Here is a 16449-nt window from a genome sequence, read left to right as displayed (position 1 = left end):
CAACACTCTACTATTATTGGTATAAAAACATAGTGTGAGTGTTTAGGTGTATATCCAAAATCATTTGTGTTCATCATTATAAGTTAAGTCAAAGTACAGTACTGTTTAAACTAAAAATGACTTTAAAAAATATTTTGGCTTAGTCTCATTAATCAAAAAGCCTAAATATAACATCTTGATTCTAAGATTTCAGTTTATCATCTTTCACTACAGAAGACTTTTGACAGTAAAGTCCATTTATCTTCAGAGGTAAATGAAGGGAAGGAAGTACTGCTAACAAGAAAAATATTTTGGAACAGATCTCTCAAGAACAACTTTCTAATACTGCTTGAATTTGTTAGAGATGTAACAAATTAGAAAAAAAAGCTAACATAGAAGGTCAGACAGACAGGTTTAAGTCATGCATTAGAGAGTTAGAACTCTGTACAATTAACTACTAATCATCCCCACACTATTAAGTGTTCACAGACACTTTAATTTTTTTTTCCTTCTTCAAGTATTTCAATTCATGACTTTTGTTGTTTCCTAGAGATGTTTAAACAAGAAGGGGAAATTTGCTGACTGATTTAAAATAAAATTTATTGCATTTGTTTGTGTATGCACATGCATCACGACAGAGGTCAGAAGACAACATACAGGGTCAGATCTCTCCTTCCACCACGTCCGTCCAGGGAATCAAACTAACATCAACAGGCCTGGCAGCAAATACTTTTACCCACTGAGCCATCTCACCAGGCTTTACTAATCTTAAATAGAATCAAACTCACTCTATCTTACATTTTTCTACAGAAGTATCTTTTTACATATTAAAGTATTTTGTGGGACCTTAACTGATTTGTATTTTTCCTACATCTTGAAATCTTTTTGCTACTTTCACCATTCTAGGTTACCACTGCTCAACCTTAACTATGCTAAAAACAAAGACAACAAAAATTGAAGAATGATTAAACTGCCTAGAAAAAGGACAAGCCAGGTGGTGGTGCCACATTCCTTTAATCCCAGCACTCGTGGGGCAGAGGCAGGCACTGCAAGTTCGAGGCCAGCCTGGTCTACAGAACTACTTCCACGACAGGGAGGGCTATTATACAGAAAAACACTGTCTCAAAAAAAAACAAAACAAAATGAACAACAACAACAACAAAAAGTATTAGAAAAGATACAAGAGTGAACTAAATCTGATTAATGCAAGATCTTTCACTTTTTTTTTTTCAGTTTTCTTATCGGTTTTCACAAAATATTACATTGCTTCTCTTCTCAGTATATAAGACTGACTTGATGACCATCCTTGTAGTCAGTGTCTGAGAACACAAACTTTTCTTCTAGTCATACACAGACTCAGTACCTAAAGGCCTACAAATTAAACTTAACAAAAAATTAGGAAAAGTTACACAAACTTCATGCTCAAGAATTCACAGAAGATTGAAACTCACAGAAATGACTAGATTTGGAGGATTATTTATCATCTTAACAGAGAAGTTTAGGATCTGAGCAAGAATAAATCACTGGGAAGCTGGATAAGGTATCACGTCTCAAATTTCAGAACTCAGGAAGCAAGGTCATCTTGGGACATACTACCGGTACCAGGCCAGCCTGAGCTACATAAGACGCTGCCAAACAAAATAAAAAACTAAAAACAAAAAGACTGGAAAGAGACTAACAAAGAAAAAAGCTATTTTAGCAAGGTATGTTTTTGCAAACTAACCTCCTTCAGATATAGGAAATTTAAGTCCTGCCCTTAGCCAAAGAGAGCAGAATTCTTCATGCATCTTTTCATTCTCAATTGCCTTTTAACTCAAAATACTCTTTACACCAAAGTGACATTATTTTGTGATAGTATGTCCTGATCCTTATCTGTTGCTAGTTTTCACTGAATGTGGTTAGAATTTCTGGTTTACTACTCTTTGCCTATATAATGGGAAAAAAATTGACAATTCACAATGCGATAAACCAGAAGAATGAAAAGAGAGCAGCAACACAGACTCTGACTGTGATACATAAGTGTACCATATAAAGGAAATCTTGGAGGCTTCTTAAGAGGTACCCAAGACAGACTTTCTCAAACTTAACAATCAATAAGTAAGTAATATTTGTTTTAAGAAAGAGAGAATGTGCCAGGCAGTGGTGGTGCACAGCTTTAATCCCAGTGCTCAGGAGGCAGCAGCAGATGGCTCTCTGGTCTACAGGGTGAGTTCCAAGACAGCCACGGCTGTTGCAGAGAAACCCCCATTTCAAATAAACAAACAACAATGTGTAGTTATAAATTTTCTATTGAATAAATACAACAGGTATGCTAAATATTTATTGTATTACTCTTTTCTACTTTTAGTCTTTCGAGGCAGTGTTTCTCTGTGTAGCTTTGGTGCCTGTCCCGGAACTCCCTCAGTAAACCAGGTTGGCCTTGAACTCACAGAGATCCCTCCAACTCTGCTAGGATAAAAGGTGTGCTCCACCACCACCTAGTTTACTCTTCTCAACTAAAAAAAGGTAATGTTGAGAAGAAAAACACTCAGCTGAAGGAGTGCATACTAGGCTTAACTAGAGAGAAGTGAAATACTAAGATTTATAGTGCTCCCACAGCAAGCTACCTTAGATCTAACTCACTGTGGCTCACTATTGCTACACAGCTCCAAACTTTCCAAAGCAAAATGTTTTCCAACTATTCTTTTTACCTCTTACAGGGTAGAAACAATTCCAAGGGTTTTTAAAAGTTTGAGGCAAGGTCTCACTACGCCACCCTGTTGGCCTAATCACACAGGAAGAGCCACTTACTTGCCTCTGCCTCCCAAAGCACCACACTTGGCCAATTCCAAGTTTCTTAAATTGAACACATTCTACTCTCCAAAACTGTTCCTCTTCTTCCTAATTCTTCTCAGAATGTCTCCCTCTAAATACCAGACAGATGCAGGTAAATTCATACTAAGCACTAAAACCAAGCAAACTGCAAAAGGAGGTTTCCAAAGTCAACATTTGAACTATGAGACCAAAGCTATGATTACTAAGTCGTCTCACACTTTATGATATGAATTATATATCTGCATGATTTGTAAAATAGTGGAAAAATACGTAATACATACAAATAGTCTTATTTTTCTTTGGTGTGACCATGGTGATGTGCTATTGTATAGAGGGAAATGGCCTCTATCTTTTATTTACTGATGTACATATCCAGTACTGAGGGGCGAACTGTCACATCTGCAACAAACACGTTCAGCAGGCTGAGACAAAGCAAATGTGGCAACATGTTTACAAAATCTCACCCTCAGTAGACATCTGGATGCGCCATACTCAAGATTCCAATATGATCAAAAAATATGACCACTAATAACATCCAAAGGTAACATGATCTCAAAAATTAAAATGTAAGAGTATGGAAAATTGAAGGCTATTCCTTTAATATGGAGGCCTAGGCCTCCTTCCTACTCTCACTTTAATGAAAATGGGGCACACAATGGTGAGGTGAGTGCTGAATGAGGAGTCAGAACACCCAGGCTCTGTAATTGGCCAGGGAGCCCAGGGTTCTCACTGAAGCCAACTCTTGAGGCCGACCCTCCAAACAGCCCTCCCCTTTGGAAAGGGGCCCAAAGGAATACATTAAGTGACATCAGTGACAGATACAACTACAAAAATTAAAAAAAAAAAAATTTACAACAGCGTTAGTGCGGATGTAGGACAATCAAAAGCACAAGGTCCTCAAACCCAAGCCTTCGCCATATTATTTACATCCAAACAGCCAGAGTTGGTTCAGTCACCTCCCAGAGCAGGAGAGCTTACAAATGCCCAAGAGGGTCTTTTGGACTCCCTACTCCCCTCGGGTGATTATGTTTAAGGGCACTAAAAGACGCCCAATGATTTAGAGGACTCCGTCCAAATTTGGAAACAATAAAGCCGAGTATCTAACTATGGCAGGCTGAATAGAAAAACCCATCTTCGCCAAGGCAAAGGCCTCCATGCTGGCAGCAGGCTGCTGTCCATTTTTCTCTCTAGAACGCGTCCTAAGGCTTTTCCAACGGCAGGTGAGTCGTGAAAACATCTCTTGAGCAACCTAAAACCTCAAAGGGCGAGCACTCGCTTGTGGTTTATTAAGTGAAACCTGCAAAGCTCGCTGGAAAATCTGTCCGACTCGGACTCGCTTCTGCTCAAAGCCCTTCTCGTGTAGACAATAACGGGACTCGTGTGACACCGTGGGGACATCCCTTTGACAAGAAAGAAGGCTGTGAGCCTGCAAAGGAGCGCTCGTCTAGCAAAGGCAGGGCCTCTGGGGCTGTTACTGCGGACGCCATTGCAATGGGTTCGGCTCTTGCTTGAAGACTAGAGTGGGTTTGTGTTGTGAGGAGGTCGGGTCTCCGCCACACACCCGCGGACAGGGTACAAAGGACCGAGGGGGAGTCGCCTCCTGAGAGCGAAGCCCGGCCGAGGAGAGCGCGACGCTCGGGCGGGCCTGCGCTGCCGTGTGGCGGCGAGCCGAGGCGGAGGCCGGGCGGCCTGGACCGTGGGGGCCGCCGCTCTGCCGTCCACCTCGCCTCGTCGCGCCGGGATCCCTCCCGCGCCAGGCCCGGCAAGATGGCGGGCCAGTCACACGCGCAGCCGGCCCGTGCCCGGCCCGGGCGCTCCAGCCGACGCGCCGCGGCCCGAGACCCCCACCCTGCGCCCCCGGAGTGCGGCGGCGCGGCCGCGCGGGAGGGCCTTCGCGGGCGGGCGGGCGAGCGGGCGGCCGCGCGGGGCGGGGGGCGCTTACCGTGAGCGGAGCGGCTCGGCCTGACTGGAGCCCTGAGGAGGAGGAGAAAGAGGAGGAGGCGAGGGAGGAGCGCGGGCCGTGCGCCGCAACCGCCGCGGCTCCCATCGCGGAGCGGGCTGCCGAGCACCGCGATGGGGGAGGGGGCGTCGCGAGCCGCGGCGCGCTGCCTGATGGGTAGGCTCCGAGTCGGCCTCACGCGTCCGCGCTCCCCGTCTTCCCGCCAACGCGGGAGGCGAGCACGGGCATGTGCGTCGCGTCGTGGGCCCTCGAAGGCCACGGGCCGCCGGTGCCCTGGCAGCCCGAGAGGCCACTCGGGGACGGGACTGAGGGAGGCCGTGGTGCCCTTGGGTCACCTCAGGCCTGGGAACCCGTGGGCACTCAGCCGTGGGTTCCGGGCTCCCGAAAGCGTGAACCTGAGAGGAAGAGGAATTCGGTTTCCATGATGTTACCAGATTTTTTTTTTAAGCATAACTCTTTTGTTTGGATATCTCTTACATTCCTGTCGTCTAAATAGTAGCCTGTAATTGGAGAAGGAAAATAGCCAGATCTGTAAAGAAACTGCCCCGCGCTTGTCAGAAACGTAGATCGACGTTTGGGTGTTTTCACGATGTCGGTTTTTTTAAATAACGATAAATTCACGAGGGATAAAGAGATGCTCAGGGATTAAAATCCTTGTTGCGGCTCTTCCAGAGGGCCCAGGTGGGGGGGGCATGGCTACTCACAAGGGCTTCTAACTCCAGTTCCGGAGGATCTGCTTCCCTCTTCGGGCCTAAGTAGGCACCAGGCACTAAAGTGACGCACAGACAATTATGCAGGCAAAACACTAATAAATATAAAAATAAATTCAAATACTATGAGACTTGCTTTAGTTACTTTCTACTAAGTAGACTATATTACCATAGATAGCGATCTGTTGGCATTAACAACTTCTTTTATTCTTTTATAACACAATATATTTCACACATGAAGGCTACAAAAGGTTTAGAGGCCACAAAAGATTTTAAAGGATACTAGAGCTGAAAGCCGGTATCTATGCAAAGTGAGTCGCTGCAGGTGGTCAGGAAAGGTGTCTAGAAACCCAGCAGGAGGCCCACAGAGCTGGGGCTGCAGAGCCGGTCCACCGAGGCCAAGAAGGAAGCAAGGAACAAGACCCGTCAGAAAGACGGAAGGAGGGCGCTTCAAGTAGGCCGAACGCAGCAGGAGAGAATAGTTATGAACAGGAGCTGCCTGCCTGGCACACCAAGCTGTCAATTGACAGGTGGACAATCCAGTCCCGGTCTCAGTGTTAGGTACCTGTATTCATCAAGGTTCCCTAGAATAACAGAAATTATAGAGAGAATCTCTCTATGTGCAAAGAAAGGGATTTTATAGAATGGCTATGTACACAAAAGTCAAGAATCCAGGCCGGGTGGCTCAGCTGGTCTGTAGTATGCCCTGGAATTCCGAAGAAGCAGGCTGTAATGCAGTGAAGGAATGGGATTGCTGGAAGGTGAAGGCAAGCAGACAGAGAGCAAAAGCTTTTTTCTTCCCTGTCCTTGTGTAAGCTTCAGGCAGAACGGGCGGGCGATCAGGGTAGAGTTGGGGTTTCCCACCTCCAATGGTCAGGATTAAAGGTGTGTCTTCCTATCTCAAAGATAAAGATTACAAGTGGATCTTCCTACGGCGGATTAAGCAAAAGGTGTGCCCTCCATTTTCGCACTTTAGTTAACTCCAGTCGTAGTCAAGTTGACAACCAAGGTAAGAACCAGCACCGTGCCTCTCCTTTTATGATCCAGGTGAGACTGTTGCTGCCTATTGACCTGGTGTGTTCTATACATTCTCGGGACTGCTATTTTTTTTTATTGATTTTTAATTGCTCATCTGCCCACACGTTTTTAATCCAATTTATAGGACCTGCCTTTTTGGGGTTTTGTTTTTGGTTTGATTGGTTTTTCAAGTCGGGGTTTCTCTGTATATCTCTAGCTGTTGTGGAACTCAAACTCAAGCGTTCCTCCTGCCCCTGCCTCCTAAGTGCTAGGCTTAAAGGTGTGCCCTCCCGCCACCCAGCTATGGAGATGCCTTTCTACTTGCATGTATAAATTATCCTACCACAGCGGGGCAGTGGTAGGACACACTTTTAATCCCAGAATTTGGAAGACAGGCAAGAGATGTCTGAGTTGGAGGTCAACATGATCTAAAGACTGAGTTCGGGGGATGGAGAGGGGTCTCAACTTCCTGGCACTCAGGCAGTAGCCTAGCCAGCCCAGGGTCCTACAATTGCTAAGTCACTATGGAGTCTTAAGGCATGCGCTATGCCCCCTTCCTCCCCTCTCTCCATGCAGCTCCTCTTGGGCCTGCTCCTGCACCCCACACCCGAGTCTGTCTCTCTCTCTCTCTCTCTCTCTCTCTCTCTCTCTCTCTCTCTCTCTCTCTCTCTCTCTCTCTCTCTCTCTCCTCTCTCTCTCTCTCTCCTCTCTGCCTCTTTCCCCCTTCTACCTCACCTGTCTCCAGAGATGGGTCTCTCCCCTCCCCTGCCCCCTTTCCATCCCTTTCCTAATAAAAACTTCCACGGGAGCTCTGTCGCTTGATGACATCTCTTTCTCCGGACCTTTTTAAAATTATAACAAACCCTGTCTCAAAAAACCTTAATAAATAATAAGTTAAAAATATCAGTCAGCCTCCCAACAGTGTCTGCCTATATATTCGTACTCAAGACGGAGCCAGTCAGGGCCAGGTACGACGGGATCACTGCAATTTTCCTACACTTATAGCTCTGGATGATCAATGACATTAGTGGCCTAAGGTTCACGCTTGAACACCATTCTTGGCTCCCTGGCGTTCGGGTGGAAGTTCCATCCCAAGCCCCCTCCCCTGGGAGTTGCCTCAGTCCAGACTCCACCTCCGAGAAAGCCCGCCAAACGATGACCCCTCCCCCCAGAAGCTCAAGACCACTCCCACAGGGTATTTAAATCGTACTTTTCCAGTCTTCCTTCCTGGCTCCTTTCTCTGGGGATGGAAGCATTGTTATCCATTAAACCTGGGCTTTTACTGATTTGGTTTGACTGGGTCTGACTTGAACTATTGTGTCGGCAGAGAGGTTTATCAGGTTTTCACCACACCTATCAAACACCGGATCTTACAAACCTGTCTTCCTAGGTCAGCTTTCTTCTCCAGCTCCAAACTTTTGGCTAGTATTCCTCATTCCTGTAGCCAACATGCTGATTACCTTCCCAGATTAGCCTTCCCAAGAAACTTTCAAATAATTTTGATTACTGCATCCTTAAAATTCCTTCTTGGCTTCCAGTGACAGTAACAAGGGGCACTGGGGATACAGGCAGGTGAAGGTGTGATTTTTTTCAATTTGCCCCTGAAAAAAATTCAGTCTGGACCAGTATAAAACAGAACTAAAGCCGGGCAGTGGTGGCGCACGCCTTTAATCCCAGCACTCGGGAGGCAGAGGCAGGCGGATCTCTGTGAGTTCGAGACCAGCCTGGTCTACAAGAGCTAGTTCCAGGACAGGCTCCAAAACCACAGAGAAACCCTGTCTCGAAAAAAACAAACAAACAAACAAACAAAAAAACAGAACTGAAGTTTTTTTGGAAGAAAGTTTGGCACACATTCAATCATGGGGGGAGGTGTTAAGAGAAAGAGGAGGAGGCTGGAGAGATGGCTTGGCTCAGCGGTTAAGAGCACTGATTTTTCTTCCAAAGGTCCTGAGTTCAATTCCCAGCAACCACATGGTGGCTCACAACCACCTGTAATAAAATCTGGTGCCAACTTCTGGCCCGCAGGGACACATGCAGGCAGAACATTGTATACATAATAAATAAATATTTAAAAAAAAAGAGAGAGAGAAAGAGGAGGACTTGGGGGCAAATGGCACTGTTAGTATTCAGGCATCTGTACTGGCCTGCCCTTGGGGTCCCAACTGGGTACGTCCTCAGCTGCAGTCACTAAGAGCTCCTCCTCTGCATGTTCACTTTGTTCATTTTAAAAGGTGGGACTGTCTACCTCCTGTCGCTTTCTCTGTCTGTTTCTCCCCCCCCCCCATCCTTCTCCCTCTCTCTTCCTCTTCAGCCTCTCTGGTCCCCAGGGACCGGTCTCAACCCCCTTCTCTGCCGCTTCTCTTTCCTCTACCAATAAACCTACCCTCTGAGCACTGTTACAGCTAGTATTGGAAATAGCATAATAACAAGCTCAAGAGACTACTGGAAAAGAAGCAGTTTTTTAACAGACAATTATGGAGAAGGGATGTTGGTTTAGAGAAAAGGCCAAAAAAAAAAAATGACCACTAGATTACGAATTTGGCAGAAGACAGTGGTTTTTAAAATCCTCCAATCATGAGAAATTCCTGTTCTCTTCTCCAGTCCTGAACTTGCTCTTCTTCCAAACTCCCCGTCTCATTGGCCCAGGACACAAAACCTTATTCAATGAACAATTTGAAGCTTAGACTGCACTCCTCCAATCCTGGTTCAATTACAGAACTTCCTAATGGAGTTCTTCCATAGTCAGACACATCTATGGAAGGAAAGTCCTATTGAAAATGGAGTATAACAATCTATTTCTTACAGTAGTATGTACTATGAGCCCCACACTCCAATGCCAGGAAAGGAAGGGTGTTATTTGAAACTGAGAGGTTAAAAAGAATTCAAGGAGTTGCAAGCAGATAAGACAATTTATTGCTGGGTGGTGGTGGGACACACTTTAATCCCAGAACTCAGGAGGCAGAGGTGGTGGCGCACACCTGCAATCCCAACACTCGGGAGGCGGATCTCTGTGAGTTCAAGGCCAGCCTGGTCTACACAGCAAGTTCCAGGACAGGCTCCAAAGCTACCAGAGAATCTAACCCATCTCAGAAAAACAAATAATAATAATAATAAGACAATTTACTTACCAGCACACAGGTCTCTAGACACGCAGCTACATCAAGCACTCAAGCACACATGGACAAGCACAGGCAGACATACACACAGAGAGTCTTACACAAAGTCCTACAGGCAGGCTGGTCAAGGCAAAGGTCAATGCTCAGACATGAAGACAACATTTATACAGAATCACACGCGCACATAAAACGGCATCCTGCCAGGACTAGTTATGACAGATGGCATCCCTTTAGAGCTGTGTGCGTCCCATATGCGTCATCTCGTGCGGGATCCCTCCATTAACACCTCACACCTTTGCCACCGTGTAGCGGTCACCATCTTGGCCCACACTGAATATCCACACCAGTTCTGTGTGGTCTACACCGGACTGGACCATCCTCTGTTAGTAGCACACAGACAAGAGCAAAAGCCAGGAAAGTCACGACTGAGTGTTTTACAGAAGCCATGTGTATCAGTTTAGTGAAATTGCATCTGGAGAGCTTGCTAAGGAGCCTTTTCTTCTTTGGGCGAGTGAATTCCTAGGGTGTTTCTGAGGAGTTGAGAGGAGCACAGCTTGATTAGGTGATCAGGTCACCAGGTTTGTACAGGAAACTGAAAGTTTTACTGTAAACAAAGGATTAAACTTGTTTGTGAGATTCCAGGAAGTCCTTACTGAAAGGTCACACAGCCTCAGGCCTTGAGTACGGCTCCTCCCTAGATCGAGATTCCTAGTCTGTGCGACTTCCTATAAAAGGAATGTGCGGTGGGGCCCTGGTGGCCCTTCAATCCCAGGTCTTCAATCCCAGGTCTTCAATCCCAGCACTCAGGGAGGCAAGGGCAGGCGGATCTCCGTGAGTTCAAGGCAGTCCTGGTCTACAAAGTGAGTTCCAGAACAGCGAGAGATAACAGAGAAACCCTGTCTTGAGAAACCAATAAATAAATAAGAGAGGGTGGTGGTGGAAATGTTGTATTTATGTGACCAGCCTTCCCAGAAGAAGCTGTTGCTGTTATGGAATTCTCAGTCCTCAGCTGGTGAGAAGCTCCAGGCTACGAGGCCCTTTTCCCTCCCCTGCCCCCATCTTGCTTCGCTAGAAAACTCACTTTCCACACCTCTTCGTTTCTAAGAGCTCTGCTTCCTCTAACCACTACACTCACAGGCTGTGTAGTCAACTCCGGGTACCCGTCATGCTGCACCCCTTTCTCTAATCGATTGTGACAGATACAGTTTTCCAGCTTCCATCCCACAATTCTTGTTTCTTCAGCCCATGAAGTTTTGGGGTAGAATTAATGCTGTTCTCCTAAAAACAAGTTTGCAGATGGTCCTGCTGTTTTTAGGGTAAAAACCTGGGATCCAGCAACGCCAACAAGGTAGGTGTTTAGGAGGAAGCCCCACCTGACCTCACGCCTCCCATTCCAGACTGCGGGCCCCTGAGAAAGCCCGCCAGGGGTCAGCTTTTCCCTTAGATGCTCAAGACCACGCCTACAGGCTGTGGCTGTTTTCAGATGAGGTCTCCCAACCTACCACGTGGTTTTTCCTCCCCTCCCCCAGACCACCGGGGAGTTTTGCTCATTAAAACTGGACTTTTAATTCGGCCTGATCTAATTTATTGCATCAGCGGAGAACTTATCAGGTACGGAAACCTTTCACTAGGCTGACCCACCCACCCTAGAATGCAAATCAGAGAGATGAGTAATGATTTGAGAGAGAGAGAGAGAGAGAGAGAGAGAGAGAGAGAGAGAGAGAGAGAGAGAGAGAGAGAGAGATTTGTTGTGTGGCCACATTGGGAAGAGGAACAGATCAAGGAGTCCAGTGACCTCCCCACACCCAAGACCATCTTTGTAGAACTGAAATGAAAGTTACTCTTAAATATCTGGTAGGACAAGGCGTATACATAATCATGCCGTCCTAGGAATGGTCTTACCGGTCCTTGTTTGCACTAGCTCAATGATTCTCAACCCTTCCTAATGCTGTGACCGGTTAATACAGTTCCTCACTTCGTCATGACCCCTATATTAGTCAGGGTTCCCTAGAGTTACAGAATTCATGAAATGAACACACACACACACACACACATATATATATATACACACACACACAATATGGATTTTTTTTGAAAAGACTTACAGTCTGCTGTCCTACAATGGAAAGTACAAAAATCTGGTAGTTTCTTAGTGCCACAAAGCTGGGTGTCTCGGCTGGTCTTCTGTGTATTCTGGAGTCCCAAAGAAGCACTCTCCAATGCCCGTGAAGGAATAGCCTTCTGACAAGGCCAGGGGACGCAGGTGAAAGACAACCCCTTCCCTTCCACTGCCCTTTTATATGCTCCCAGCAGAAGGTGTGGCCCAGTTAAAGGCGTGCCTTCCGGTCTCCAGAGGGTATATCTGAGGCTTTGTTGTCCCTAAAATTCAACAATAATGACTTACACCTCTGCCTTCAACATTAAGGAGAGTGAGAAATGTTAAACATTAGGGCTTTTTTCTGTCTCTGTCAAACACTACAAAACTTTTCAAATTCAAATCTTTTCATCTCCCCCACCTAGTAAAACGTTTATGCAAATGTTTGAATTCTGCCCCACTCACTAAAACTGTTGTTTACACTAAGACCCTGCTGAATTCAGCAAACGAAAAGCAAAGACAGGGATGCATGCTATTGACAATTTTCCTTCTGATGCTATTGACGATCTATTTTCCTCTTCCGATGCTTTGACTATCTGTTTTCCTCCTTCCATCCATGAAACATTTCCTACCACTCTCAATCCATCTCAGGCTATTTGACTTCTAGTAGCTAGCAAAAATGTAGGGATCACCCAACATAAACCTATTCAGATTGCGGTTTGATTTTCAACGTAAACCAGAATATAAAAGCATGCGAAGCTAGGGGGATGGTAGCAGCACTAAGTGTAAGGACATTAGGTCTCTGAATGATTACACTGAACTCATTGGACTGACTACAGGAAAAAATAGTCCTTTATTGGTTTATAATGTTAATCCCACTGGCGAGAAAAAGACCACTGCCACAGTTTAAAGCCAAATTTGAGGGTAGTGGTGGTAGCTCAGGCCTTTAATCTCAGCAGACAGGTTGATCTCCATGAGTTCAAGGCCAGACTGGTCTACAGAGCAAGTTCCAGAACTAGCTCCGCAGCTACAGAGAAATCCTGTCTTAAAAGACAAACAAAAAAACCAGAGATATCCAAGTTACGGGTTGGAGAGATAACTCAGAGGTTAAGAGCACTGGCTGTTCTTCCAGAGGTCCTGAGTTCAATTCCTAGCAACCACATGGTGGCTCACAACCATCTGTAATGAGATCTGGTGCCTTATTCTGGTGGGCAGGGATACATGAAGGCAGAACACTGCGTACAGTAAATAATCTTAAAAAAAAAATAAAAGACAAAACAAAAGCCACATTTGAAGCAAGATTTGATTAAATACTGGTCAGGTGGATGGACTTTGGACAGGTCCATACCCAGGATCCTAGGAAAATGGCCCAGAATCAAGTATGACAAGGGCTTTAGAAGGAAAACCCATAAATTCATTGTATTTCCCATCAGGTCCAATCAGGGGCAACCACACATCCTGAAGTACTTCCAGCCTGTGACCCTCCTGCCCACAAGTGATATCTGGTGAATATGGGTCAAGCAAATTCGTTTAGGTGGGATGAAAAACATTTGGCTTGTTATCTCCCATTAACAATAGCCTCCAGCATTTCAGAAACTGTCTGTCCTTGGGCAAAGGGTTTACAGATCAAAGGCGTTTTTGCTTCGTGGTTCTCTTGGGCACAGTAATTAAAACTACTCACAATAAGACTGAGATTTAAACTGGGCTGTGCTGGCACACGCCTTTAATCTCAGCACTCTGGGGGCAGAGGCAGGTGGATCTCTGTGAGTTCAAGGTCATCCTGCTCCACGGAGCTAGTCCCAGGACAGCTAAGGCTGTTACACAGAGAAATCCTGTCTCAAACAAACAAACAAGCGAGCAAGCAAACAATATATAAGGCTGAGATTTAAGAGACATTGGCTATGACGGGCACTTGCACACACAACATCACAGCCATTGACTACAAGCAGGTGTCACAGACAGGGCAACTGAAGACAGATGTTAACAGTGGCTAACCTGTTACTTACATTACTTCAGAAGGCAGATAGATACCCGCCTTGATAAAGTGTAACTCCAAAGGAAACACTAAAAATAGCAGACGCTGGTGTTCTGCACAACAGCACATGTACTGAAATTGAAATGACAAAGATGAGCCTAGCCCTTGTATGAGGCTGAAAGTCGAATTTGCAAACCATTCCGTAGATTTTAGAAATGTATTTCTATTGCATATGGCAGGGTTGGGGGAAGTGTATATATGTGTGTGTCCAAGTCTGGAGGCCAGAGAACACCACTCATGATATCTCAAGACCTGCTATAACGCCAGTTCGGAGGATTCAAGGCCCTCTTCTGGCCTCCGCAGGTGGTGCACACACGTGTTGCAAAGACAAGCTGGCAAAACATCCAAACACATAAAATAAAAATTAAGCAAATCTTTTAAAAACCAGAATGAAAGCTATGCCTATATCCTACTTCCCTGAGTAAAATACCACCTGAAGCAGGTGCAGGTACTGGGTTGTAAATACAGGCCTACGGTCTATTTCTTAGGGGAGCTCAGTTGTTTGAATGTGGGTGGGTCTTTCTAGGTAAGTCTCTGTGTGGCTTTTTCACATAGGGGTAGATTTCAGTGTACCAGGGAAATGGATGACTGTAACCCTGCAGGCAGCTCGCCTCAGTGTTACTTTCAACTGAGTGTTGAGAAAATACTGTCAACTCTGAATTTGAAAATCATCCCCAAGAAAAATCTAGACTACCAAGGTTCATTATTGTTAATTGAATACAATGTTTTATGTTTTAATAATCACCAGACTAGAGGAAAGATTAACATTTTCTACTGAATATTAAAACATGCAAAAATCTAACTGGATAGAAATCACTCCACTAGGTACCTGGAATCATGCCAGGGTAATCAGTGCTAGGAATAAGGATGAGGTTGTCTTCAGAAAGTAATTTGTGTACCATTGTAAACTACAAAAGGGCTGCCAATGTTCTAGAGTTCAATACCATAAATCATAACTATTCTAAGAGGTTGCTTGTTTGTTCCCTGCTGCTTGGCCCCAAAATAACCACACAGAATCTATATTGATTAAATCACTGCTTGGACGATTAGCTATAGCTTCTTATTGGCTAACTCTTACATTTTAATTTAACCCATTTCTAGTAACCCATGTATCGCCACGTGGCTGTGGCTTACCAGGTAAAGTCCCGTCTGGCTCCAGTGGGGCTACATGGCTTATCACTGACTCCACCTCCTTTCTCCCAGCATTCAGTTTAGTTTTCCCTGCCTAACTCTGTTTTACCCTATCAGGCCAAGCCAGTTTCTTTATTCATTAACCAATAAAAGCAACACATAAACTGAAGGACCTCACACACCACATAACAGCAATAATTTAGCCTAGAAAATATTAAATAACTCTTTTTTTCATTAAAATCTGAATGCCAGAAGTATCTGTGAAACATCAAGATGCTAATTTCTTATTTTGGAGTGACCCATCTGAAACCAATGACAACTTTGGATACAATTTATCTAGTGTTAAAGTACCCCCCTACACACACTACACACATTTTGAGCCAAGGGTTGAGCCCAGTGCTCAGAGTTAAGCTTATACTTAGTTCTCTGTATACACTGTATGTCTGGCCCAAAGGTAACTCAAAGGTGACATTTTTAATGGCAGGTAACAACATATAAATGAAGCTTATTTTCAGAGCATGAGGATATTAGGTTTTGGGGGTTTTGTTTGCTTGTTTTTGTTTTGTTTTGTTTTCAAATAATTTATTTACTTTTATTTTACATACATTGGTATTTTACCTACATGTATCTCTGTATGAGGGTGTCAGATTTTGGAGTTATAGACAGTTGTTAGCTGCCATGTGGGTGCTGGAAATAGAACCCTAGTCCTCTGGAAGAGCAGTCAGTACTCTTAACCACTGAACCATCTCTCCAGCCCCTTTGTTTTGTTGGTTTTTTGTTTGTTTGTTTGGTTGGTTTTTTGTTTTTGTTTTTCGAGACAGGGTTTCTCTGTGGCTTTGGAGCCTGTCCTGGCACTAGCTCTGTTTTTGTTTTTTAGAGACATAATTTCTCTCTGTAGCTTTTGAGCCTAGAACTCACTCTGTTGACAAGGCTGGTCTTGAACTCACAGAGATCCTCCTGCCTTTGTCTCCAAGGACTGGGATTAAAGGCATGAGCCTGACAGGATATTAGTATTTTTAAAACATAATAGCCTGGGCCTGATAGATATTAGTAATTAATAGCATGACTAACCTTGCAGAGGACCTGAATTTCATTCCCAGCATCCACATCTAGCAGCTCATAACACCTGTAACTCAAGCAGCAGAAAGTCTAACACCTTTCTCTGGCCTCCGAGGACACCCCCCCACAGACATAAATGCATAACTAAAACACAAAGAAAGTCTTTAAATATATATATAAGTGTACACACATGTATATATGTGTATATACATAAAATAGCCTGGGTCAGAAATATTTGAGTGTTGCCATGAATAACCAAGTTGTTCTTCATCGAGAATATTCTTAGGTATTTTCCTCATAGTATTGCTGTGGGACAATGGTCTTGTATTGATTTAATAAAACACTGATTGATCAGTAGCCAGGCAGGAAGAAGTATAGGTGGGGTGACCAGAATAGGAGAATTCTAGGAAGAGGAAATTACCCAGATGCAGAGGACGCAAGATGAGAATGCCTCACTAATAAAAGGTACCAAACCACGTGGCTAACACAGAGAAGAATTATGGGTTAAGATACAAGAGTTAATTAACAAGAAG

At 44.7% G+C, this 16449-nt stretch overlaps 1 protein-coding gene across 6 annotated transcripts in view; it reads right to left on the bottom strand.

Moving 5' to 3' along the window:
• The window catches only part of Znf280d (zinc finger protein 280D), a 77589-nt gene extending 72708 nt beyond the window's left edge, over window positions 1-4881 (bottom strand). For 5 of the 6 annotated variants that reach the window (XR_007589425.1, XM_050127323.1, XM_050127332.1 and 2 more), the window contains exon 1: window positions 4736-4881. The gene's annotated coding sequence lies outside the window, so the exon portion shown is untranslated. The remainder of the gene's footprint in view (window positions 1-4735) is intronic. The other variant, XM_050127327.1, reaches the window with a different exon arrangement.
• Between the last annotated feature and the right edge of the window lie 11568 nt (window positions 4882-16449).

The sequence above is a fragment of the Alexandromys fortis genome, unplaced genomic scaffold (assembly GCF_014885135.2).
Source record: "Alexandromys fortis isolate MF-2015 unplaced genomic scaffold, M_Fortis_MF-2015_v1.1 scaffold_22, whole genome shotgun sequence".
Lineage (NCBI taxonomy): Eukaryota > Metazoa > Chordata > Mammalia > Rodentia > Cricetidae > Alexandromys > Alexandromys fortis.
The sequence above is the reverse complement of the archived record's forward strand: the minus strand, read 5'-3'. Positions and strand labels throughout refer to the sequence as shown.